This window comes from Zingiber officinale, chromosome 3B (assembly GCF_018446385.1).
Source record: "Zingiber officinale cultivar Zhangliang chromosome 3B, Zo_v1.1, whole genome shotgun sequence".
NCBI lineage: Eukaryota > Viridiplantae > Streptophyta > Magnoliopsida > Zingiberales > Zingiberaceae > Zingiber > Zingiber officinale.
The window spans coordinates 25,443,698-25,468,576 of record NC_055991.1 but is presented as its reverse complement, the minus strand read 5'-3'; the positions used below and the strand labels follow the sequence as shown (position 1 = coordinate 25,468,576).

The window sequence follows — 24,879 nt, the reverse complement described above, 5'->3', positions numbered from 1 at the left end:
CCACCACTTGGATCTACGATTGTATCTTATACCAAGGGCACCTGTGCTCCCAAGAGAATGCACCATATCCCACCATTACCTCACCGTACTCCACCGCCACCACTTTTGTTCCCAACAAGACCACCGACCGCTTATGCTCCCAGATATACAAGAAGACGGAGTTCCTCCTCCGTTTATTCCGCGGTACCACCTGTAGTATCGCTCCAGTGCCCGCCCGCCTGCACCGTCCCGACACAACCATCGATTGCATTGTTACGCACGAGCTAGGATTCCAGACCGCCGAGTCAATGAAGACTGCTTCACTATTTTCCGCGGAGATCTCGATCCGAGTATGGCTCGTCATGGATAGAGACTATGGAGCGCACTTTCTTCTATATGGCTTGCTCCGAGTGGGAGAAAGCGGTGGTCGCTTACCATTTACGGATGAAGCTAATGCCCGTGGGTTACTCATGCTCTATTATGGTGAACGAACGCCACATGGACGAGTTCGAGAGGCTTTTGAGAGCCGCTTTTTCCACCGTCCTACCGATGGCTCACGGTGATTTTATGAGTCCGAGGCGTAATAATCGCCAAAGGACCGAGTATAATATCAATTCCTCCGCTGGCTCCGCTTTTGTCCGAGTTAGTCATGAGGACGAACTCGATCACGATGCGTTTATGTGGATTGGATGGTTATCTCGCATGTACGGCTTGCGGATTAGGGATTACATCTTACTCGATGCATTGAATCGAGCTTTGATGATAGAGTTAGCTCAGAAGATATCCGGACAGAAAAGAAAGCATACGTCGACATCGAGGCGTGTCCAGCACATGCGAGACAAAGATCGAGTAGTCACGCACGATCAGCCGAGTTCTTCCGGGTTCTCGTAGGCCTGGTCGTGATTCCTCAGACGCTTCCGGTCTCCTCGGCAGATCGAAACATCCACCAGCGATATACAAGAGTGATGTGGTTCCAGACCATCACTTCACCGACTGAACAGTCAGTTTGTTTTTATTGCAAACTGCCTGGGCACCAGAGCCGAGATTGTCAGCTGAAGGCTCAGCACACGGCTTCCGGAGGGTCAGAGCAGAGGGGACAGTCTAGTCAGTCAGTGTCTCGACGAGGAGGGCGGAGATCGATTAACCAAATCTGCGCATTTCTTAGCGATTCGGAGGACTGATCCCCTGGATCGATTGGCAGATCTGTATTGTCGGGAGATCATCAGACTACATGGTGTTCCATTGAGTATCATTTCGGATAGAGATCCACGGTTCACGTCTCGTTTCTGGCAGAGTCTGCAGCAGGCCTTGGGCACACAGCTCCGTTTCAGTACAGCTTTCCATCCGCAGACAGATGGACAGTCAGAGCGGACTATTCAGACTCTTGAGGATCTACTGAGGTCATGTGTTATGGATTTTGGAGGCAGTTGGGAGGACCATCTGCCGTTGGTAGAGTTTGCCTACAACAATAGCTTTCATTCGGCTATCCAGATAGCACCGTTTGAGGCGTTGTATGGTAGACCTTGTCGGACACCCGTCCTTTGGGATGAGATTGGAGAGGCTCAGTTGTTGGGACCTCATAGAATTCAGCAGGATGCAAAGTTGGTCCGTACTATCAGACGGAGGATGTCAGAGGCGCAGGATCGTCAGAAGAGTTATGCTGATCGGAGACGCAGACCACTAGAGTTCTCTGTTGGCGACCATGTATTTCTACGAGTTTCACCCACGAAAGGGGTGAAGAGATTTGGCCTCAGAGGTAAGCTAGCTCCACGGTACATTGGTCCTTTCGAGATCTTGGAGAGGATCGGAGCGGTAGCTTACCGATTGGCACTACCACCGTCCCTGTCAGGCGTTCACGATGTATTTCACGTATCGATGCTGAGGAGATACGTGCCTGATCCGACACATGTGCTGGCAGATATCCCAGTTCCAGTTCAGCCTGACATTACATATGAGGAGGTTCCGGTACGGATACTCGACCGGAAAGAGCGTCAGTTGCGGAACAAGTTAAAGTCGGATGGCAGCATCATTCAGACGAGGAGGCTACTTGGGAGCTCGAGGACACTATCCTATCTCGATATCCTCATCTTTTCACTTGAGGTATGTGATTTAGTTTACCGTTCAGCATTTATACTCTATTATCTGTTATTAGTACTTGCTGATGGTAGATATTGAAATTTGGGGACCAAATTTTTATTAGTGGAGGAGAATGTAAAATACCGGAAAAATGACAAATATTAATAAGGGAATTTTCCGGAATTTTTGGAAATTTTTCGGGAATTTTTCGGAGCTCGTATGGACGAGTTAACGGGAACAAGAACGGGGTCCGGAAAAAAGCCTGTTTAGGCTACCCGATTTAAGCGAGGAAAAGATTATATTTATATATCCTTTTCTTTTTATTTTTTTTATTTTCTTTTCCTTTGCTTTTGTCACCGAACCCGAGTTTTTCCCCCCGACGCCGATTTCCCACTCAGCCGACTCCTCCGAGCCCTAACCGCCAGCCACTCGGCGGTTTCCTTTTCCTCCTCCTCTTCTTCCTCATTCCCTGCCCCTCACGACGACAGCGTTCTCAGCCCTAGCACCGTCGCCCGACCGCCTGCCCTAGCCACCTGGCGCCGACCTCACGGAGTGATCCCGACGCCGCCGTCTCCGAGCAGCAGTGTCGCTGGCGACTCCTCCGAGGAGTGCCCTAGGTGCCGACGCCGCACCTCTCTTCCTCTTCTCCTTTCGGCATCTGAGCCCTAGCAGCGGCCGACTCTCTGTGCCAGCACCCGAGCCCTAGTGCTGTCGCTGTGCTATAGCGAGCCCGACGCCACTGCCGCTGCACACTTTGCCCCAGTGCCGAACCGACCCTTTCTTCTGCCCTAGCCGAGCCTCACATTGGCGTGAGTTGCTGCCCTGGATTCTACCGAGCTTTGGCATTAGGGTAAGCTGTTGGTTTAGAACTGTGGAGGTAAGGTTAGGGTTTAATTCATAGAGGTCGATGTATTGACTACAAATTTTGGTGTTTGATGTGTAGATCAGTGGCTCACTCTAGTTACGACCACGGTTCCAGAAACAGGTGTTCCATCGACAAATTAGCGACGAAGAATACGAATTTGGGTGAGCGTGGATTGAGGTAATGCGTTGTTGCGCGTATAATTGATTTAGGTCTTGATGCGGATAAGTTAATTGATTATCAGTTAAGGTTGATCAATAATTAGGGTTTTCCTAATTGAGTGAGTAGTTTGATTTAGTTATTTAATATATGTTGAGTAACTAAATTATATGTGTTAAATTAGGTAGGTTGATGATTATGACTCAGGGTTTTGCCCTAAATTGTGTTGAGAATTTTATTTAGCAATTCATTTGAATTTTAGCTAAATAAAATATCTGTGTATTGGTATTTCAGGACTTTGACGCGAGACGAGTATCTCGGAGTCAGGATTGGACCATTCTATTATCGGAGGCGGGTACTTTTGACTTATTGTCTTTGATATGCTTAGTAATTAAATTAACAAGATGCATTAATTGTGTTTCTTACTTGTTTCGGTTAATCACTGCCCAATACATGCTACCTGTTGATTGATTGTTTGTTTACATCTTGTATGGATATGTACCTGATTCCACATGCTCATGGGTAGTGATATAACCATATTTTACCATGTCAGGACCTAGGTTTGATACCTTATAGGATCAGATACCTTGATATGATTCATTCGCTTTGGTGCACATTATGATATATCCGGAGATTGGTTTAGTATATTACCATGTTTAGTGACATGCACCATTCGCATGATTGCATGCTGAGTGATTGATTGCTCCTTTATTGTCGAGCACTTTGCCGTTCATCAGCGGTGCTCGTGCCAGACGCTCATGGGTAGCGGGACAGCAGTGGTACACGTCGGTTTGACTCTTCGCTCCGTTGATCCGCTCATGGGTAGTGTGACGCAGTAGCACGTTAGAGATTCCTCTCCGTCATAGTGTACTGAGCATTGAGCGCCCCCATTTATGATTTGGGGTAGGAGTGCGTATGTACTGTCAGATAGATCCCCTCGATCACTCATCGGGAGTAGTGTTGCAGAGTGCACGGTTGTCATAGCCCTACCCACTCGGTCCCACCGTTGTTGTGAGTCGGCTGACGGGGTGACCATGACATTGGCATCATATGCATGATGCATTTATTGCTTGTGTTTGTGTTTGTTGCACTTATATGCTGCACATTGCTTGGATACCTTGATTGACATGCATACGGGTCTTCTATACCTTTCGGACTGTTTGTCCTTTTACCGGGTCCTGGTTAGTACTGATTCTCTCCTGTCTTCTTCGGTTTGTAGTTACCTTTATCTTTATCGGAGACTGTACGCATGATTAGTGCTAGGTGTTATTTCTTTACTTTGCATATCAATTGTACCTGCTGAGTGTTGGACTCACCCCGCCTCCATTGTTGATATTTTCAGGTTGATCCAGTTGCTGGTCCCTGCAGACCTCGAGGAAGTGATTGGTTTTTCATTTGGTTTCCTTTTCTGTTCTAGACTATTTGGACTTGTTATGTTCTGGATTTATTTACTTATGGACATGGTATAGATTTTATTATATCGATGGATTTGGATTTGGTTTTTATTCTACTACATGCCTGCCTGGACGGCAGAAGAGGTGAGTTTGTCGGATTTGAGCTTTACGAGTGTAGTGGAGTAGGGTGGATTTCGAGTCAGAGTATTATTTTACTGTTTAATTATATATAACTGCGTGGTGATGTTTTATTTTGTTGTTATTATTCCAGCCGCCTGTGGCTGAGGTATTTGTGAGATGTAGAAAAGTTTCAGATTATCCACCGTATAGGGGAGATGCTGCCGAAATTTTCTCGGACAGGGACTCCTCTGGGGCGTGACAGCAGTATTGTAGCGATTCGCCTTACAGCTTAGTCAGTAGAAGGCGGGTCGTTACAGAGTGGTATCAGAGCAGTGTTCCTTACTTCCTACACACACATCAGCATTGTGCCTACAGCTTCCAAGTTAGAACATCTCTCACTCAGTTTTGTTTTCAGCTTTCATATCAGTTATATGTGCTTTCATGTTTGCTCTCATGTTGGTAGTTAATTAATTCATGTTTACAGTGATAGTATTTAACATGTTACCAGTAGTTAACTAAAACATGATAGCCTAGTTATATATGTGTTCTCTGCTATTTAGAAAATGGTACGAGGACGTCCAGCTAAGAAAGCATCAGCGGCTGAGCCCCAGCATGAGACAGGCAGTTCAGTGCCTCCCCCAGACCTTACAGCACTAGTGGCTCAGCTACAGCAGCAGTTAGCTGAACAGCAGCAGGAGATAGCCTCCTTAAAGGCTAACCAGCAGACTACTCCCCCAGTCACTCCAGTACCGAACCTCACGACTCCAGTAATCACAGAGGTTGTACCAGCTCAGCCTGCAGTACCAGTCCCAGTAGCCCCAGTAGCAGGGGCTAAGAGAGAAGCTTACCTTATCCAGTGGCAGAGAATTAAGCCCGAGAACTTCTCAGGCACCAGTGAACCATGGAATGCTCAGGCATGGTTTAAAACACTGGAAAGCACGATGGAGCTTCTAGACTGGCCAGAGCATGAAAAGGTGAAGTGTGCCTCCTTCTGTTTAACAGGAGACGCACGCATGTGGTGGGAGCGGATTAAATCGAAGTGGCCAGTAAACCAGATGACATGGGCTAACTTCGAGAAAGAATTCTTCGAGGAATTCTTTCACATGCAAGTCACGAACCGACACTATGACGAGTTTACAGAATTTCGTCAGGGCAACCTATCAGTTCAGGATGCCATGAAGAAATTCAACAGGTTGGCCCGTCTGTGTCCAGAACTAGTCAGCTCAGAGAAGGAACAAGTACGGTTGATGCTGAAGATGCTCAGACCAGACATCGCAATGAATGTGGCTGGTGGCGTTTATAGGCCACAAACCACGGAGGAGCTAGTGAGTAGTGCTCTGATCACCGAGCACTATCAGCACAGCATCACCCAGCAGAAGCAGGTTTCCACAGAGCCCAAGGGACAAGCTGGCTCAGGTACTCAGCAGAAACAACAGGGACATAGCTCCAACTGGAAGGGGAAACGTAAGGCAAGCAGTGACCCAAAAGGAGGACCAGCTGGGAAACATTCCAGACATCCCAAGTGTGCTACTTGTGGGAAACATCATCCAGGAGTTTGCCGCAAGGGTACGCGAGGTTGTTTTGAATGTGGACAGGAAGGGCACATGGCTAAGCAAGGTTCGAACAAAGAATCTTCCTCACCTCACCGATACAAGATGGAGCTCACCAAGTATAGCCTACACCAGATGTATGTGCCTTAGATGGTCCACACTACCAGTAAGGCAGATTAGAAGCCCCACTAACACAAATGCCGGATTTTCTCACCACCGCAGAGGACGAGCAAATGCCTCGGCGGTTGTCACAGTCGATCAGATTTTACAAAGATAATGCAACTGTCTTATTCGATACTGGGGCAACCCACTCTTATGTATCCAGGGCATTTGCCGAGAAATTAGCAACACCTCCAGAGGTATTCAATAGTCAGTTTCTGACAACACTACCCTCAGGAGACATTATGGCATCTACGCATTGGCTCAGAGCAGTGCCAGTCATTATAGCAGACAGAGAACTTTTTGGTGATCTAATAGTGCTAGAAATGACTGACTACGATGTCATCTTTGGAATGGATTTTCTGATGAGATACGGCGCTTCTATAAAGTGCCGTAAACAGAAGGTCATATTCCAACCTGAAGCAGGAGTACAGTTTGAGTACATGGGAAAACCAAAGAGAAAAGCCAGGAAATTTCTCTCAGCATTGAAAACACAGTAGCTAATGGATTCAGGATGCATGGGATTTTTAGCAAATGTAGTCAACACCAGCCAGGACAAGAACCAACAGCTATCAGAGGTTCGAGTAGTTTTTGACTACCCAGCAGTCTTCCCTGAAGAGCTACCAAGCTTAGCACCAGACAGAGAGATTGAATTTGAGATAGAGCTCATTCCCGGCACAAATCCAATTTCCAAGGCACCGTACCGCATGGCTCCAGCAGAATCAAGGAACTTCAGAGCAATTACAGAGCTTCTTGACAAGGGTTTCATCGCCCTAGTCACTCACCATGGGGAGCACCGTGTTGTTCGTGAAGAAGAAGGATGGAAGCATGCGCTATGCATAGACTACCGTGCCTTGAACCAGTCACAATTAAGTACCTCTCCCGTGATAGATGACCTGTTTGATCAGCTAAAGGGAGCCACAGTGTTCTCTAAAATTGACCTCGGATCAGGATATCACCGAGTTAGAGTCAAGAAAGGTGATATACCTAAAACGACTTTCAGGACGAGATACGGACATTATGAGTTCGTAGTCATGCCTTCGGCGTGACAAATGCTCCAGCTACTTTCATGGACCTCATGAACAGAGTATTCAGAGAATACTTAGACAAGTTTGTCATCGTGTTCATCGATGACATTCTTATCTATTCGTGCACTCGGGAGGACCATGCAGAGCATCTGAAGACAGTTTTGCAGATCCTTCAACAGAACCAGCAGTACGCCAAATTCATGAAATGTGAATTTTGGCTAGACCAGGTAGCCTTTCTAGGTCACATCATCTCCAAGGATGGTGTGATGGTAGATCCTAGCAAGATAGAAGCAGTAATGGAAGAGACCCAAGAACGCCAAGGAAATCAAGCTTTCGGGATTAGCAGGCTACTACAGAAATCGTGAGAGGACTTCTCCAGATAGTCTCCCCACGATGCCTCTCACCAGAAGAACAAGAAATTTCGTGGAGGAGGGGCTGAGAACAAATTTCAAATAACTAAAAGCGGAGATTGACCGGTGCTCTATTTTAGCTATACCAGAAAACACAGACAGCTTCGACATCTACAAGGACGCCTAAACCGGGATTAGGAGCGATCTGATCTGCGAGGCAAGGTGATCGCCTATGCCTCGCACAACTCAAGGATTATGAGAGGAACTATCCTACTCACGACCTTGAGCTTGCAGAGGTGTTCGCTCTCAAGATTTGGAGACATTATTTGTACGGAGCTCAGTGCAGAGTGTATACAGATCATCAAAGTCTGAAGTATTTCTTTACTCGAAGGATCCGAATATGCGACAGCGCAGATAGTTAGAGCTGGTCAAGGATTATGACATAGATATCCTCTACCATCCAGGGAAAGCTAATAAGGTAGCGAGCGCACTCAGCAGGAAGTCCAATGCTACCTTATTATCTTTAGCGACTATGTCACCACCCCTAAGGAAGGAGATTACGACTTTTAGTCTCGAGCTTATAGTCGGGTAGCTTTCCACTATGTCCTTAGCATCTACCTTGCTTGATGATATCCAGACAGAGGAGCAGGATCCCGAAATCCGTAAAATCAAGCAAGGGTTAGCGGAATCGAAAGTGGAGAGTTGAGTGTCCGCCATGGGGTAGTGTACTATGGTGACAGACTTTGTGTTCCGATCGGAGGAACTACAACAGATTCTAGACGAGGCTCACAGGACTCCTTAGATGCATCCCGGTTCCACCAAAATGTATCGGGATCTAAAGAAACGATTTTGGTGGCCCAGGATGAAGCAAGATATCGCCAGAATCGTCGATCTGCTCTAACTGCCGAGGGTTAAGGCGAACATCAATGACCGGAGGAGTTCTTGCGGTGATCCAGATTCCGAATGGAAGTGGGAGGATATCTCTATGGACTTCATAGTGGGATTACCCAACCACGAATGGTTTTGATGCTATCTGGGTAATAGTCGACAGTTGACTAAATCACCCACTTCTTAGCTATCGAATATCCTATTCCATGGAGCGACTAGCTCAGTTGTATCTCAAGGAGATTATCAGTGCATGGAGTCCCACAAACCATTATATCAGAGAGATTTACATCACACTTGAAGTGTGTCGACTATGGGCACCAAAATTCAGATGACCTTCCATCCTCGACATGATGGTCGACGGAGCGAGTAAATCGGTACTCAAGATATGCCTCGAGCTTGTGCCCTAGATTTCAAGGAAGTTGGTGCAAATATCCGAGTCTAGCGAATTTGCATACAACAACAGTTATCGTGCCACTATCGGCATGGCACCTTATGAGGCACTCTATGGGCGCAGATCACCAATCTGTTGGTATGAGAGTGGTGAGCAGAAGGAACTAGAGCTTGAGACGGATCTAGTAGCAGATACCACATGACCATCTGCAGATTCGTAGAGAATAGAGGACAGAGGCCGTCGGAAGAGCTATCTTGATACATGACGCACCCCTAGAGTTTTCGATTGGGATACAGTTTTCCTCAGAGTAGCTCCCATGAAGGGAGTCATGCGTTTTGGGAAGAAGGGCAAGCTAGCTCCCAGATATGTGGGACCATACCTTATCACGAAGAGAGTGGGCAAGGTAGCATATGAGCTAGAGCTACCGCAGGAGATGTCAGCTGTCCACAATGTATTTCATGTCTCCATGCTGAAGAAGCATATTCCAGACGCCACTCAGGTGATTGAGCCCCAGTTGGTACAGGTCCATGATGATCTCAGCTATGACAGTCGGCCTATTCAGATAATAGACCGAGCAGTAAAGAAATTACAGAACAAGGAAGTACCATTAGTCAAAGTCAGCTGGCAAAATCACACAGCAGCAGAGGCGACTTGGGAGACAGAGGCCAGCATGAGACAGAAGTACCCAGAGTTGTTTTAAGTTCGGGTACGAACTTTTTATAAGGTATGGGGGATTGTAAAGCCCGAAAAATTCCCGAATTTATTTTAGAAATATTCTATGATTTTTCTGGAATTTTTAGATATTTTTCCGGAATTTTCCGAGTAGCGGAAGTAGCAAAAATAAATAGAATCGTAAAACGACCTAAGCGAGAATTGAACCCGAGACCTATGGTTTACGGATAATGTTAGAAACCAGTGAACCCAGCAGGGCCGTGCTGAAAGAAAGGAGAACCGAATATATTTATATTAGAGTTGGGTTCATTAAACCACTTAATATAAATAGGAAACTTAAAGAGGGTTTGGTTTATTTTTTGGTTCGGCACCTCTTCACCTCACGCCACTTTTCTCTTCCAAAACCTCACCGCCGCCTCTCCCTTCTTCTCCTCTTCCTCACGCACGGCACACCAAGGCAAGGGTCCATAGGATCATCTTCCGGCGACGACTCCAATACGAAGACGGTCCATCTCCGCGAGAGGAATGCGAAGACATGAACGGATCGTCGAGAGGATCAGTTTTTCGGAAAACCTAGCGGATAGAATCGTAAGAAAAACCTTGCGATTGAGGTAAGAAACCCCTCACCTGCAGTATAATTGCTCTCGCTTGTTAGTTTTGGCGTTAGATCAGTAGTTCTACAGTTTTCAGTTTTAGGGTGTGCTTTTAGTGCACACCAAGCATTCGGTAGAATGCCCAGTTCAGAAGGATGCACCAGTAGGCGTCCTAACAGTATGTAAAATGTATAGAAACATTTTATTCAGCTTAGTATCAGTTATTACAGCTATATGGATCAGATATCCATTGGGTGGGCTCCCACAGTAGCCTCTAGGTTCAGATAACCTAGCTCTAGGTTCAGATAACCTAGAACAGCAAAGTAAAATAAAACAGTATTCAGTATTTTACTTTTATTCAGTTGGCACTGTACTTGGATCAGATATCCATGGGCTGGACTCCCACAGTCGTCCCTAGGTTCAGATAACCTAGTAACCCTGCTGGATTCGGAACTTGCAATCCCGGGTCTCGTAGGGATGCGCGCACAGTAAGTACAGTTGCCAGGGCCCAGCAGCATGTTTAGTATTTTCATCTATTATATGTATAGTTTTCAAATTTGAAACCAGTGATGAGAACACTAATTTAGCTTTCAGTTCAGTTCAGGTTCAGTTTACATGATTTGAGTTCATGTACAGATTTAGATATATGCATGACTAGTTCAGTTTCATGCTCAGTTTATAAGTATGCCATGTTCAGTTTCATGTTCAGTTTATATGTTATGCCATGCTTTGTATGATACCATGCCATGCCATGCTTGCATGTTCAGCATATTTTGCAACCAGCATGATTTAAAATCATATTTGCATCGTATGCATGATTTTGTGAGGTAGATGGTTTCTTACTAAGCTTTAAGCTTACAGATACTATTTTCCTTATACTGCAGATACAGGTAAAAGGAAAATGGACTAGCAGTGGAGGCTGGAGGTCAATGCAGATGAGGATGTGTGTGTGGAACTGGAATGAAAGATCTTAGAGATCTAACAAGCTTTAATTATACATTAGAACTCTTTAGCAATTTCAATTCGGCATATGAACTTTAGTATTTCTATGTTTAACATGAGTTAACGAACCATGCTTTAAATTATGTTTAGAATGTTAAATATATGATGTTAGAATGTTAGTTGTTATTCTTAGAGTGTTTTCTAGCTATCTTAGAACATATCATGTGAGTTGTGGTACGTTCCAGTGCCTGAAAGTTCTGAAATCAGAAACTCTGATTTCATATCAGAGTTGGATCGGTCTGCCGACCGATCCGTTGCAGTATCAGGGTCCTGGATCGGTCAGCCGACCGATCCAGAGGCATACAGTATGCTACTGTATGCTATCTGATCGGTCGTCCGACCGATCCAACACCGAACAGAAAGCTAGGAAGTGCACTGATCGGTCTACCGACCGATCAGGGTGCTCCTGGATCGGTCGGTAGACCGAACCAGGTGCGTACAGAACGTAGCAGAAGCACGGAGGTTCACTGATCGGTCTCCCGACCGATCAGTGTGCTCCTGGATTGGCCCGCAGACCGATCCAGCAGGGCATAGAATCGCAGTAAGTTTGATCGATCCGTGGATCGATCAGCAGCTGGCTGGGAAGTTAGTTTTGAGTTCCTAGCTCAAATGGGAGGTCAAGTATCCTCCTTAGCACATGTACACCAACCGGAAAGGGTCTTGAATCCTTCCTTATAACAGCATCGGTGTATCAGTTGTCAGATTAACAGAGTCAGTTAGTGAAATTTTAATTTAGCTCAGTTGTCCGCACAGTCTGTACAGCAGTATTGTAGCGATTCGCCTTACAGCCTAGTCAGTAGAAGGCGGGTCGTTACACATCGCAAATGACAATTATGATGCTTCATCAAGCACAACTATGTTAATCTATATGCATGTTAGTGATTGCTTGAGAATGAAATGAAAAGCTTGTAAAGGCATTTCATGTATGATCCATAGTATATTGATATACAAAACATCTATATACTGCAGTTTGATTTCTTAATAGTTCCCTCTATATACTGCATGTTAGTTTGGTCAAACGAGTGACAAGGAGGTATAATTCTCAAGGATGAAAAGATCATTCCTTCTTTTGTGTTGAGTATAATGGAATTTTGTCCTGTGTGAATGGATGTTGCCGACTGTTTCTTGATACACACTGATTTGTATCGTTTTGTTTGACTAGTGTAGCATGAAACAACACCTAATATCTGTTCTATCTTGTATTGCTTGTTTCCAGGAATTCGTGTTGTCATGTAGACTATAATCTGGAATTCTGGAATTTTATAAGTTTTGTTAAATTTTTTTCTTGCAGGTCTGGGCAATTTGTGAGGCTTGAGTTTTTTTGATGCAAGAAGTGAGCTTTGTTAGGATGTAGCTTGCCTTGCTAATTTGTAAATTAAAAGTCTTATGGAGAACAGCAAATGGAAAACATGTGATTTAATGTATATGGAGAATAGTAATGAAAACATGTGTATTTTGATGAGTAACAACTCATTTTGTATATTTTTGTATATGTGTGGCTACAAGATGAATTATATATGGATGTTTATTTTGGATTTAATGTAGTAAATATTTAGTTTTGTATTGGTGGTTTGCTTATAGTAAAATAAGATTGGTTGTTTGGTATTAATGAACATTAAAGACAACAGTTAAAAATGTTGTAAAAACTATATAAACCACAACGAATTTTTTTTTATAAAAACTGATAAAAGACAATGGTTTTATCCGTTGTAAAATATATTAAAACTGTTGTAAAAAAAACAAAACGAGTAAATATTATCTACCACAGCAGTTTATATCTGTTGTAAAAAGAGTCTACTACAATGGTTTATTTCTGTTATTGAAATTATCTACCACAACAGTTTTAAAACGTTGTCGTATCCTTCGTAGCAAAATTTTGAGCATATAAACAACAACGGATAAAAATCGTTGTCAGATGTCTACAAAGACAACGGATTCAAACTGTTGTCATAGGGCAATACATTCTACAACGCCCTCAGTTACAATGGTTTTTTGACCCTACGACAACGGATAATATCCGTTGTCGTTTGCAATTTTTATTGTAGTGACTTCTCTAATTGTATGACTATAATTACTATTTGCATTTATTTTTTTTCTCTAACTAGTCTTCTTTTGCTATTTCTTACATGCCTATCCATTTTGTATGGTTTTAAGGTTGTAAGCTCGAGGCAATAGCCATATATTTCTTGCTATAGAGCTTCTGTGTGAACACAATCTCCTAAGGTCGAAATGATAGGCTTACTTTTTAAGCTTGTAATAGGGAATAAAGGAGAGAAATATGACAATGGCATAATTTAGTTTGTTAACATTTCTAAATTATTTTTCTTCAACTTCTTTACTGAGTATTATTCTTCTTTTAAACAAAAGCCATTATCTATGATGTAGGGAGTTGGTGGTCGATTTCTACACCAGTCCAGGAAAAACAAAACTAGAAAACATTATCATTTTCAAGTAAACTCTGTTCTAGTTTTTAGTATTGAATTAATACATATGGATCTTGTATCTTGATGGGGTGTGTTTTCCAATATGTTTGAACTGTTTGTGATGAGTTCTTGATATTTAGGGATGGTATTAGTGAATCACAATTTATTTAAGTTCTCAACATTGAATTGGATCAAATTATTAAGGTATGTCAATGTATAATACATATGCTGATGTCAGTTGAATCTTGATTTTGTTCAAATTGTTGCTACTATCTGTAGGCCTGTAAGTTTCTTGATGAATAGTGGTATCCAAAATTCACATTAATAATTACCCAGAAAAATCATCATATCAAGTTTTTCCTTCTAAACTCGTCTGACAATGTCCAGCCCGGTATGTATTTTATTATTGTCGGTCTTCAATTTTCTATTACTTTTTGAGCATTTTACCTCCATCAAATTATAATTTTGAATTTTAAATTTGCCTATTTTTACAATTACAGGGACTGTTATCGATAACAAAATTTGTCATCCAAAAAACTATAACTTCTACATGTGCACTCATGCCGAAATAATTGTAAGCTCTGTTTTCAACAATTGAATTCAAAATGTTAGAGTAATTCAAGTTTTTGTTATATTGGTGTTTGCAATTCCACAGGGCACAACTTGGCCCACTCATTATCATGTGCTAATGGATAAGATTGGGTTTACTGCTGATTCCTGCAAAAGCTTGTTCATTCTCTTTCTTATGTGTAAGTATACATGTTTACACATAACTAATACTTTTGTTCTCCAATGTTTGATATCGTAACTGAGATTTTTTCCCCAATCTATGTCCAAATGTTTAGATATCAGAGGAGCACAACTGTGATATCTGTTGGTAAGTTGGGTAGTTCTTTCTTGATTTGTGTAGTTTGTTGTATTATTTCTAGTTATATTATATCTATATATAATTTTTCTTTTGTGATGTAGTTGCACCCATCTATTATGCTCATTTGGTTGCTGCACAAATTGGGCAATTTGTGAAATTTGAAGATTTATCTGATTCTTCATCCAACCAAGGTAATTATTGTCTTTTCTGTTATACATGTTGGACCCCATGGTGGTTTTGATGTAATCAACCAAGTTAGTTAGGTCCTATTTGCTTTTGATCTCTGTGTCTAAGTGTGCAGGAGCTTAGGAGCACAGGAAGTCGAGCGGAAGATGCAGCTAGCGAGAAGGACGGCACGAGAAGGGAGCCGACGGGCCCGGTGTGCCCGAAGGACGAGAGAGCTGCGGAAGAGTACACCGGTGGGCGAGAAAAACGTGCACGACATTCGAGGGATGTAAAGCCGGGACGGAAGACTGCTCGAGGAGAAGGCCGGGAATTGGGTTCGGGTGAGCCCTATTCCGGTTGGCCGCAATCACCCAAACGAGCGGAACCAGAGCAAGTCAACCGAAAAGTTGACTTGACAAGTGTTCGATCGACCGGACGCCATAATCCGTCGACCGAACCCCTATCATCAGAAGCCAGCCGTTAGTGACACGTCAGCAGCCACGTCAGCAACCAACCATTGGCTGATCGATCGACCGAACCTTCTGATCGATCGACCGAACCAGAGATAAACCAGAGACTTAGTCGAGCATGCAAATCGGGCCAGCTCAGGGAGAGATCGTTGGCTGATCGGTCGACCGAACAATGGGATCAGTCGACCGAACGCAGGCTCGATCCACACAGACTGCATCTGGATGGAAGGCTGGTCAAGTACGCAGGTTCGGTCGACCGAACCTGGGGATCGGTCGACCGAACCTGGGGATCGGTCGACCGATCCCTCTCGAGTCAAATCCTGATCCCGAAGATCAAGAGAACTGGATAAGTCTTGGAACCCCTATATAAAGGGGTCTCGAACAGCTATTCAAGATTAATGAAAAATCAACTCTGTATTTCATTTCCAAGCAACGTGTAAGAGCTTTCAAAGTGTAAAAAGCTTCTCTACCTTCAGAGAAGGAGACTCTGTTAGTGCACCTGTTCAACCGCCTTGGATTAACAACCGTCTCGATTGTAACCAAGTCAATTCGCTGAGACCCTTTTTCTTTTCTGTTATTTTTACTTTACTTTACTTTACTGTTGCTTTTGTTTTGAGTTGAAAGTTTTGAGGAGTGTATTTTTTTTTACAGGCAATTCACCCCCCCCCCTCTCTTGTCGGTCCCGCTGCACCAACAAGTGGTATCAGAGTCTGACAGCCTCAGAAGGACTAACAGCCGACTGGAGCACAAAGATCGAGACAATGGCCGGCGCGAACATTCATCCCCCAAAGTTCGACGGAGACTTCGTAACATGGAAACGAAAAATGGAGGTATTTTTTAAAACTGAATTTGATATACTTTTAATAATAAAATATGGATATGCAGCACCAAAAGACAAAGAAGAGTGCAACTGGACGAAGAATGAGCAAGCCGATTTCGTGGCCAACGGAAAGGAGGAATTCCACCTGCTCAGTGTCCTGCCACCCTAGGAGGTAAGTCGGATCGGAAGCTGCGACTCCGCCAAAAACCTCTAGAAAAAATTCCTAGAGCTCCACGAAGGCACCTCAGAAGCAAAGCTAGCGAGGCGTGACATCCTCCGGACACAACTAACAAACCTTCGGATGAACAATGATGAGAAGGTAGCACAACTCCAAGTGAGAATCAAGTAGCTGATAACGCAATTGACAAATCTCGGCCAATCGGTAATGAACCGAGATTCCATCCGATATGCGCTCAACGCCTTCCTCAGAACTCCTAAATGGGCGTCCTTAGTAGATGCATACTACATCTCTAAGGACTTTGAGGTAAGTAGTTTAGAAAGCTTATTCTCTACCTTTAAACTTTACGAGTCTCGACTTGCAGAGCCTAAACAAGTAGAGAAGTCGAACCTCAACATCTCCCTAAAAGCCGAAAAGGATGATTCCGACTCCGAAGCATTGATCGACGAAACTAAAGCGGCTCTTCTGGTAAGAAAATTAAATAAGTTCGTTAAAACTAATAAGTTTAAATCGTAGTCGAGGAAACATCAACGCAACAGAAGGACGGTCTGATGCTACAACTGCAATGAGGAAGGACACATCAAGGATGATTGTTCCAAACTGAAGAAAAAGAACAAGGAGAAGCCTCAAAAATCGACGTCCTCAACACGCAAGAGTCCAAAGGCTACATGGGATGATTCTTCATCCTCTGAGTAAGAAGTCAAAGTCTTCTCAGGAGTAGCACTGATGGCCAATCATCTCTTTGAAAATGACTCGAACTCAGAGATGAGCATATATGACGGGGGAGGATCATTAGAGGAAGAAGAAAGCTACGATGAAGGGGGAGCATCACCAAGTGAGGTAAGTAAGGTATGTGATTTCACCCCTACTCAGTCTTCTCAGTTCATCAAAGCGCTGACAAAAGATCTTGCAAAATTAGAAAAAGAAAATGCTGAATTGAAATCGAACCTAGCAAAAGCATGCCCATTAGAAATGTATGATAATCTAAAATTTGAAAATGAAAAATTAAGAGTTGAAATTGAGAAATTGAAAGATAATGATGCATGCGTTAATAAATTCCCAAAATCTAAACTAAGAATTTATGAAAAATTAAATTGGTATATTAGAAAATATCAGGGAAAACTTAGGAAAGTTCCTAGAAACTATGTATCCCCTAAGTTTTTGAATAACCCAGTAGGAAGGAATTTATACTGGATTCTAAAATCTTTGCTAGATTAAAATTTTTATAAGTTAAGAGCTTTCAGCGAGAAAATTAAGCATTAAAAATTTCGTTATGAGACTTTGACTAGAAAGTGGTTGTTGCTCCAATAACCAAGAAGGTCTAGTGCCTCGCCACTGCCTGGAAGCCGAATATAGAAATAAAATGTTTAATTAACCTTCTGAAAAAGTATTAAAATTAAAAATAAATAATGCTTTGAAAAGTTTTTAAACATCTTCCTGAAAATTCTTCAAAAATATTTTTTATCTAGAAAAATGTGTCTTGCTTAAAATTTTTACTTAGAAAAATTCTCATTTTTTTAAAATTTTTTTTCTGAAAATAGATTTTTTTTTCTAAGCTAAGATTTTCGAAAAATAATATTAAATTTTTACTTAGCAAAATTTTTCAAATGACTTAGAAATTTTTTTTGGGGATTTTGGAAATGACTTAGAAAATTATTTTTACCCCGTTTTTGTTGTGATCAAAGAGGGAGAGTTAAGTAACAACTTTAGGGGAGTTAGGAAAATTAAAATTTTTAATATTTTTATGTTGCAAATTTTATTATTGTAATTTTTGTGCTTAAAATGTTAGTTTAGTAATTTTCTTAAAATTACTATTTGTTTGTTTTTACCCTAACTTGAACTTGGGTTGATGCACATCAAAAAGGGGGAGATTGTTGGACCCCGTGATGGTTTTGATGTGATCAACCAAGTTAGTTAGGTCCTGTTTGTTTTTGATTCCTGTGTCTAAGTGTGCAGAAGCTTAGGAGCACAGGAAGTCGAGCGGAAGACGCAGCTAGCGAGAAGGACGCACGGGAAGGGAGCCGACGGGCTCGGTGCGTCCGAAGGACGAGAGAGCTGCGGAAGAGTACACCGGTGGGCGAGAAGAACGTGCGCGACGTTCGAGGGACGTAAAGCCGGGACGGAAGACTGCTCGAGGAGAAGGCCGGGAATTGGGTTCAGGTGAGCCCCATTCCAGTTGGCCGCAATCACCCAAGTGAGCGGAACCAGAGCAAGTCAACCGGAAAGTTGACTTGACAAGTGTTCGGTTGACCGGACGCCATGATCCGTCGACCGAACCCCTATCATCAGAAGCCAGCCGTTGGTGACACGTCAACAACCAACCGTTGGTTGATCGGTCGACCGAACCGGAGATAAACCAGAGACTTAGTCGAGCATGCAAATCGGGCCAGCTCATTGAGAGACCATTGGCTGATCGGTCGATCGAACATTGGGATCGGTCGACCGAACGCGGGCTCGATCCACAGAGACTGCATCTGGACAGAAGGTTGGTCAAGTACGCAGGTTCAGTTGACCGAACCTGGGGATCGGTCGACCGATCCCTCTCGAGTCAAATCCTGACCCCGTAGATCAGGTGAACTGGATAAGTCTTGGAACCCCTATAAAGGGGTCTCGAACAGCTATTCAGGATTAATGAAAAATCAACTCTATATTTCATTTCCAAGCAACGTGTAAGAGCTTTCAAAGTGTAAAAGGCTTCTCCGCCTTCAAAAAAGGAGACTCTGTTAGTGCACCTGTTCAACCGCCTTGGATTAACAACCGTGTCGGTTGTAACCAAGTCAATTCGCTGAGCCTCTTTTTTTCTGTTATTTTTACTTTACTTTACTGTTGCTTTTATTTTGAGTTGAAAGTTTTGAGAAGGGTATTTTTGTTTGCAAGAAATTCACCCCCCCCTCTTGCCGGTCTCGCTGCACCAACAATACGATTCTCATTCTGATTCTTCATATCTGATTCTTCATATGTTATGTGATTATTGTCTTTTCCTATTTGATTCTTCATCTGTATGTGATTATTTATCTGCACAAATCCTTTATATTTCATTCAAGTAATTATTATCTTTTCTTCCTATCTACTCCTTTATTGAAATGTGATTTTCAAATCTAAACTTTTGCAATTTTATGCATTGTTTATTTGGATTATAGTAGTCAACTTAGTTCACCTTTCTTCTCAAGTATCAATTCCTTTTAGTGAAGACACAATTTCTTATAATTGAGCTTGAAATAACTTTTATTGATTGAATCTATTTGCTATTGAACTTTTTGCAAACTATCAATTTGAATGAGCAAGATTATCTCGGAGAAGCTTCTTTTGCTATGTCTGAGGTAAAATCTTTCTATTCTTTGTGTGACATTTTGAAATGGTTTTTGATGATTTTATTTCTTCTAAGTTATTTTTCAAATTCTTTGTATCTATATACGTTGGTATATATATATATATATTTAATTGTGTGTTATTGTGTCTGTATGCATGTGTGTTTTTAGAAGCATTAACATGTTTTCCCCTTAAAAAAAACAAGAGTGAATACTCTTCTCAGATGTATACTAACATGTTTTTGTTTCTAACTAAATGTATTTATATTTGTTTATATCGCCTCAAATGGAGATCCAAGACTTCCTGCATCCTTGCATTTTATTGATCCTTCTAGGAGATTAAATTCCTATAAGAAAGTAATTATTTTCTGTCTTTCATCATCAAGATTATGATTATGATGTATTTTCATAATTATTATTGTTCATATCTATATTTTCATTATTCAATTAACTGGATTATGCTTCAGGCAATAATAGGAGTTGGGGAGGTTCTACAGAGTGAGGTGAGGGTGATTCATTCTCTCCAATGTTCTTTTTTGTTATTTAAGCTAACTCTCTAATAAATCGTCATTAACTATTGGTTACAGTGTCAAATACACCTATATTCGGCATTGAAATTGGCTTATTTTGATCTTCTTATAAGTTGAGTTGAATTAGCATTGACAAATAGTTTTCCAGACATAGGTAGATAATAATGGCAATAGCAACAGTTTGATAGGTTGGGAGAAGAGAAAACAACATAACCTATCTTGAGTTTCAATAATTCTTCATTGCACTTGTTCCAGACATGTTTTTATTGATCCAACTACCTAAAGTGAGGTTAGAAATAATTCATGCCCTAAGTTCCTGGGCAATTTCCTTTTTTTACTTTCAATAGACAAATTTTCAAAGATTTCTACAAAATCCTTTAGTATTTTAACACTTCCATTTCTAGCTTGTTTGTTAGATTTAGCATATAAAAGATTCTCCATTAGAAGGTTATACTACAACAATCCGGTAACATACTTCTATCTCCTCTCTTCGGTTGTTTTTATTGTGTCTTCTATAGCCATACTTTTGGCTATATTTTGTATTTTGAGGAGCTTGTTGTGATATAGTACGATAGGATATGGAAGAACTAGTTTAAATAATGTTGCATGCATTTGCATGTCGAGTTATATCTTATGTGCTCTTTTCTCCTAACAAGGTTTACAACTGTATAATTAATATTTATTTTGTTATTCTAGCTATTAGTCAATTTTATACCACCAAGTTCATGTTATGCACCAATTTGTGAAAAAGCCTTCAAGGTGCAAATATACCTTGTCTTGATTTCATTTTATGATATGCTATTTTTCTTGTCCGGGTGCTATCATTGGTTTGCTGAATACATGTTTAATCATTCTCTAGAATTATAAAGGCTAAGATTATAGGAAAATGACAAGCAATAGAAATTAGATGCTTTGTGGGTAGGATTTAGTGAGGGTAACAAATCTCTCAGTGACTATAGGTAGCATTTATCTTATTATTTAATACTTTTAGTAACACCAAATCCCATCCATCTTATAGTAGCCAACCCCTTTATTAGGTAATTATTTTAAGGATACAACATTGGTGCATAACTGAAGAGAGGGAAATATGAGAATTCAATTATCTTGGGTTCTCCTTTCTGCCTGTATATATATTCCATCATCATAATATTACATATAGACACTTTAAATAAGTTATCTACAAATAGTCCTAAAATTATATTACAGTCACTAACACCACCCTCTTGAGTTGGTTTAATGGTATCATGAACTTAGTTCATGATACATATTATAGATCCCATGACCTTTTATCGGCTTAATTATCAAGTAGCTAATTGGCTATTAGAACTAATGTAATGATGTCACACCTTTTCGGTAACAAAATAGCAATCAGTCTCTGATGTGCTTTGCTCTCTCATGTTACACTTGATTAGAAATTTGTGCATGAGAGGTTGATTTTAACAATATAATTTTGTTTGTTCTTTAGGAGCATATTCCAACTTGTTTATCAGTTGCTTAACCTAGATAATCTCATATATGGCTAGGATCATACTTCTACATCCACCTTTGTACTGATGTGGTTATAACACTATGCTTCTTACATTTGCAAGAAATCAGATTACCTTTTGAAAGAAAATTAACTAATCACAATTTTTGCAAATGATATATTTGTTCATATAAATAATTTGGTTTCCAAATAAGTTTTTGTTTTTCTAAATATGTTAATGGCTCTCTATGTCTTAGCAATACGTTGTCATTTAATCCATAGCGTTAACTAGATTAATCACCAATATACTAGCTTTCTCAAGCATATATACATATTGTTTTATGAGTTATAAATGTAATTTGAAAATATTGATGAAGATAACTTTTACCCTTGCCATAGGTTGGATCTCAACTACCACAGATTCTCAATTATGGAGGTTTTGGTATTGACTATCCTGCAGTTAAAGGTAATGATAGAGGTAATAAGTTGGACAATGGTGGAACCTCAATTACAGACTCTGAAGTAGATGGGAAGTTTGAAAAGAATAGAGTGGAAATAAAGGTGTCATCAACAAAGATAAATACACATTATAACTTAGGTAGTAGCAACAATCCTTTTTGAAACAATAGTAGGCAAGGAAGGCACACTTATTGCTTATCTCATTCAAAATAGAAGTTGTGAACAATATGACAAATAAAGTTGTCCTTTTTTATGCAAAAGAACATTTATGGATAATATTGGAAAACATAAACAAAATGTCTATATCCTAATTGACAGGTGTATTCGTAATTGATATATAGTACTCAAAAGATTTAGTATAAGACAAATTAGAAACTATCTTTTGAGGTTTAAAAAATATTTCAATGTCCAAGATGACTTTAAATCTACTGATAATGTTGAGAAGGGTCAACCACAAGAGTAGATGTAAGTGGTATGCTTAGTCAATATATATTTCATGACTTATACTATATGTTCACCTTACCTGCCTGCTAATCCTAAACAGAAACAAAGTTACTTCTATAGATGATGTAACATTATGTTGAGTAATTTGGGATTGGATGGTATTTGGTATTTGTTAGATTGTTCATCTTACATACTAGGAAAATTTTATAATTATAATTTTCTGTTATTTTCCTTTCTCCATCTTGTTTATGATTTTCTTCCTCTTGATTGCGAAATTCACGTTCTCTGCATGATTATTTTTAATGGTGCAATTTTTTTGAATGAAAGTTAATTGACAGTTGTGGGTGTTAACTAGTTGTTGATCTAGTGTGTTGTAGTCATAATCTTGATCAAGTTGTTTGGATATTCAGAATTTTACCTTTGTAATATGCATGATATTATCACATGCTTTGAATTCTAATTGCATTGGTTATTCATTGGATTCTATTTGTTATTATTATAAATAATACTGATTACTAAAAGTTTTCTATATGTTTCAGGTATTTTTGATCTGGAGCATGGAAATCAGGAATTAAAGAGTGATTTGAAGGCTCTTGGCATTTTGGCTTTGCTCCCATGGAGCTTTGAGGCTTTAACTCATGGTTCTCTCTAGAAAGTGCTTCCCTGGAGGAAATCTTGTATGCAGTAATTAAAGGATTTGGTAGAATAATTTTCATGATGGTCCTCATTAGTGCCTGTGGCAAATGCGTATTGAGAAGCTTTGCAAATCATTTTGATAGTCTCTTTAATCTTTTGGAGATATTTTTTTGGACGAATTTATTTTTGGACGTTGTTGTTGATTTTTAGGGTGATGAGCTAAGACTTTATGTTGGCTTTGTACTTTCTGTTTAGGTCTTAAGCCTCCAAATTGTAGGACATGAAGTGACTAAATAGGGTTTCAATTAATATGGTTTGCTACATGTTTGTATATGTTTTGTTACAATTTAATTTGTATATATAAGAAGTCATCATTTAAATTGGGATGATATATATGTTTGTATCAAATTATTTATTGTATATGTTTGTAGATAATGGTTTATTATTTTCTAGTGTGGGTTGAGAAACGATAACGATTAAAATGATATGATGTGAAACGACAGCGGTTAAAATGAACAAACGGCAATGGTTAAAAACATTGTCTAAGACTAAAAAAAATTGCCACATTGCAAAAGAAAGGTCGTTCAAAGACAACAGCTACAATCTGTTGCCTTTGTACTTGAAAGACAACGGTTAAAAATCATTGTAAAATACCCAAACAAACCAATGTTAATCAATGCGTTAAGAAATATATGAGCAATCAAAGACAATGGTTTTTAACCATTATCTCTTAACATGAAAATACAACGGTGAAAAACCATTGTAATTATAGGACAAAACTATTGTAATCTTTACTAGAAACATAACGGTTCAGCTTGAAACACGATAGTTTTTAACTGTTGTGTTTAAGGTTAAGGGATAATGATTTTTAACCATTGTCTTTGATTGTGACTATCTTTCTCAACGTGTTGATTAACAATGATTTGTTTGGGTCTTTTACAATGGTTTTTAACCGTTGTCTATTACCAATTTTGTTGTAGTGAAGTCTTAGTAGATCATGGAAGCTAAGCAGAAGTCCAAGTGGGTTGAGAGGGCACGACACTTGGCAGAGAAGCTTAATAGGTCTGGAGAACCGAAGATCGAGAGGAAGTCCTGGTGAGCTAATTTGATGCTAAATGGCAAAGACCAAACATGTCTGGAGGACCAATGTTTGATAGGTAGGTTGAAGTAAGCAACTAGACAAGAGTGACAAAGAGGACGTGTTCTAGAAAGGAATAAATGTTAGGTCGCTGATCCAACTGAAAAAACTAAAAAAGTTTTCAAGTTGAGATCAAGACAATTTTACTATCAAATATTATTCATGCATCTTACTATTCATGTATTATACTGTGCTAACTTGGTTTTGCAAGAATATTGGTCATGAACATAAGAATCGGTCAACTGAACCAGCATGATATCAAGCAAAGATATGTTCAATAACAAAGTTGGTAAGTTAACTGATCGGTCGACCGAACCAACAGATCAGTCGATCGAACCAAGTCAAGATGGCACATATCAAATCAATCAGAAGTAAACTTGGAAGCTAGCCTGTTCGGTAGACTGAACCTAAGGATCGGTCAATCAAACATTAAATTCAATTAAAGGCTCATTATTGCTCGAAGATCATATCTCGGCGAAGAAAGAAAGCACACTATTAAGTCGATCGAAAGAGGATTCGGTCGACCGAACGTATCAGTCGACCAAACATATCTTATAAAAGGGGAGCTCGAGGTCCAAGGTAGGCATTCATTTGAATTCCAGTACACTCAGTGTTAAAGCTTTCATTCATGTTGTTCTGCTACTCGACTGTAAGCAAGCTACTGCTCTGACAAAGTGCTGATGATTTTCATCACTTCTTATTCATTTTAGTATAATTTTATTCAACTTACTTTGTACTTAATCTCAAGTAAG

General features: G+C 40.5%; 1 pseudogene; it reads left to right on the top strand.

The window, feature by feature from the left end:
- The window catches only part of LOC122054770, a 55,138-nt pseudogene extending 32,133 nt beyond the window's left edge, over nucleotides 1-23,005 (top strand).
- The last annotated feature ends 1,874 nt before the right edge of the window (nucleotides 23,006-24,879 follow it).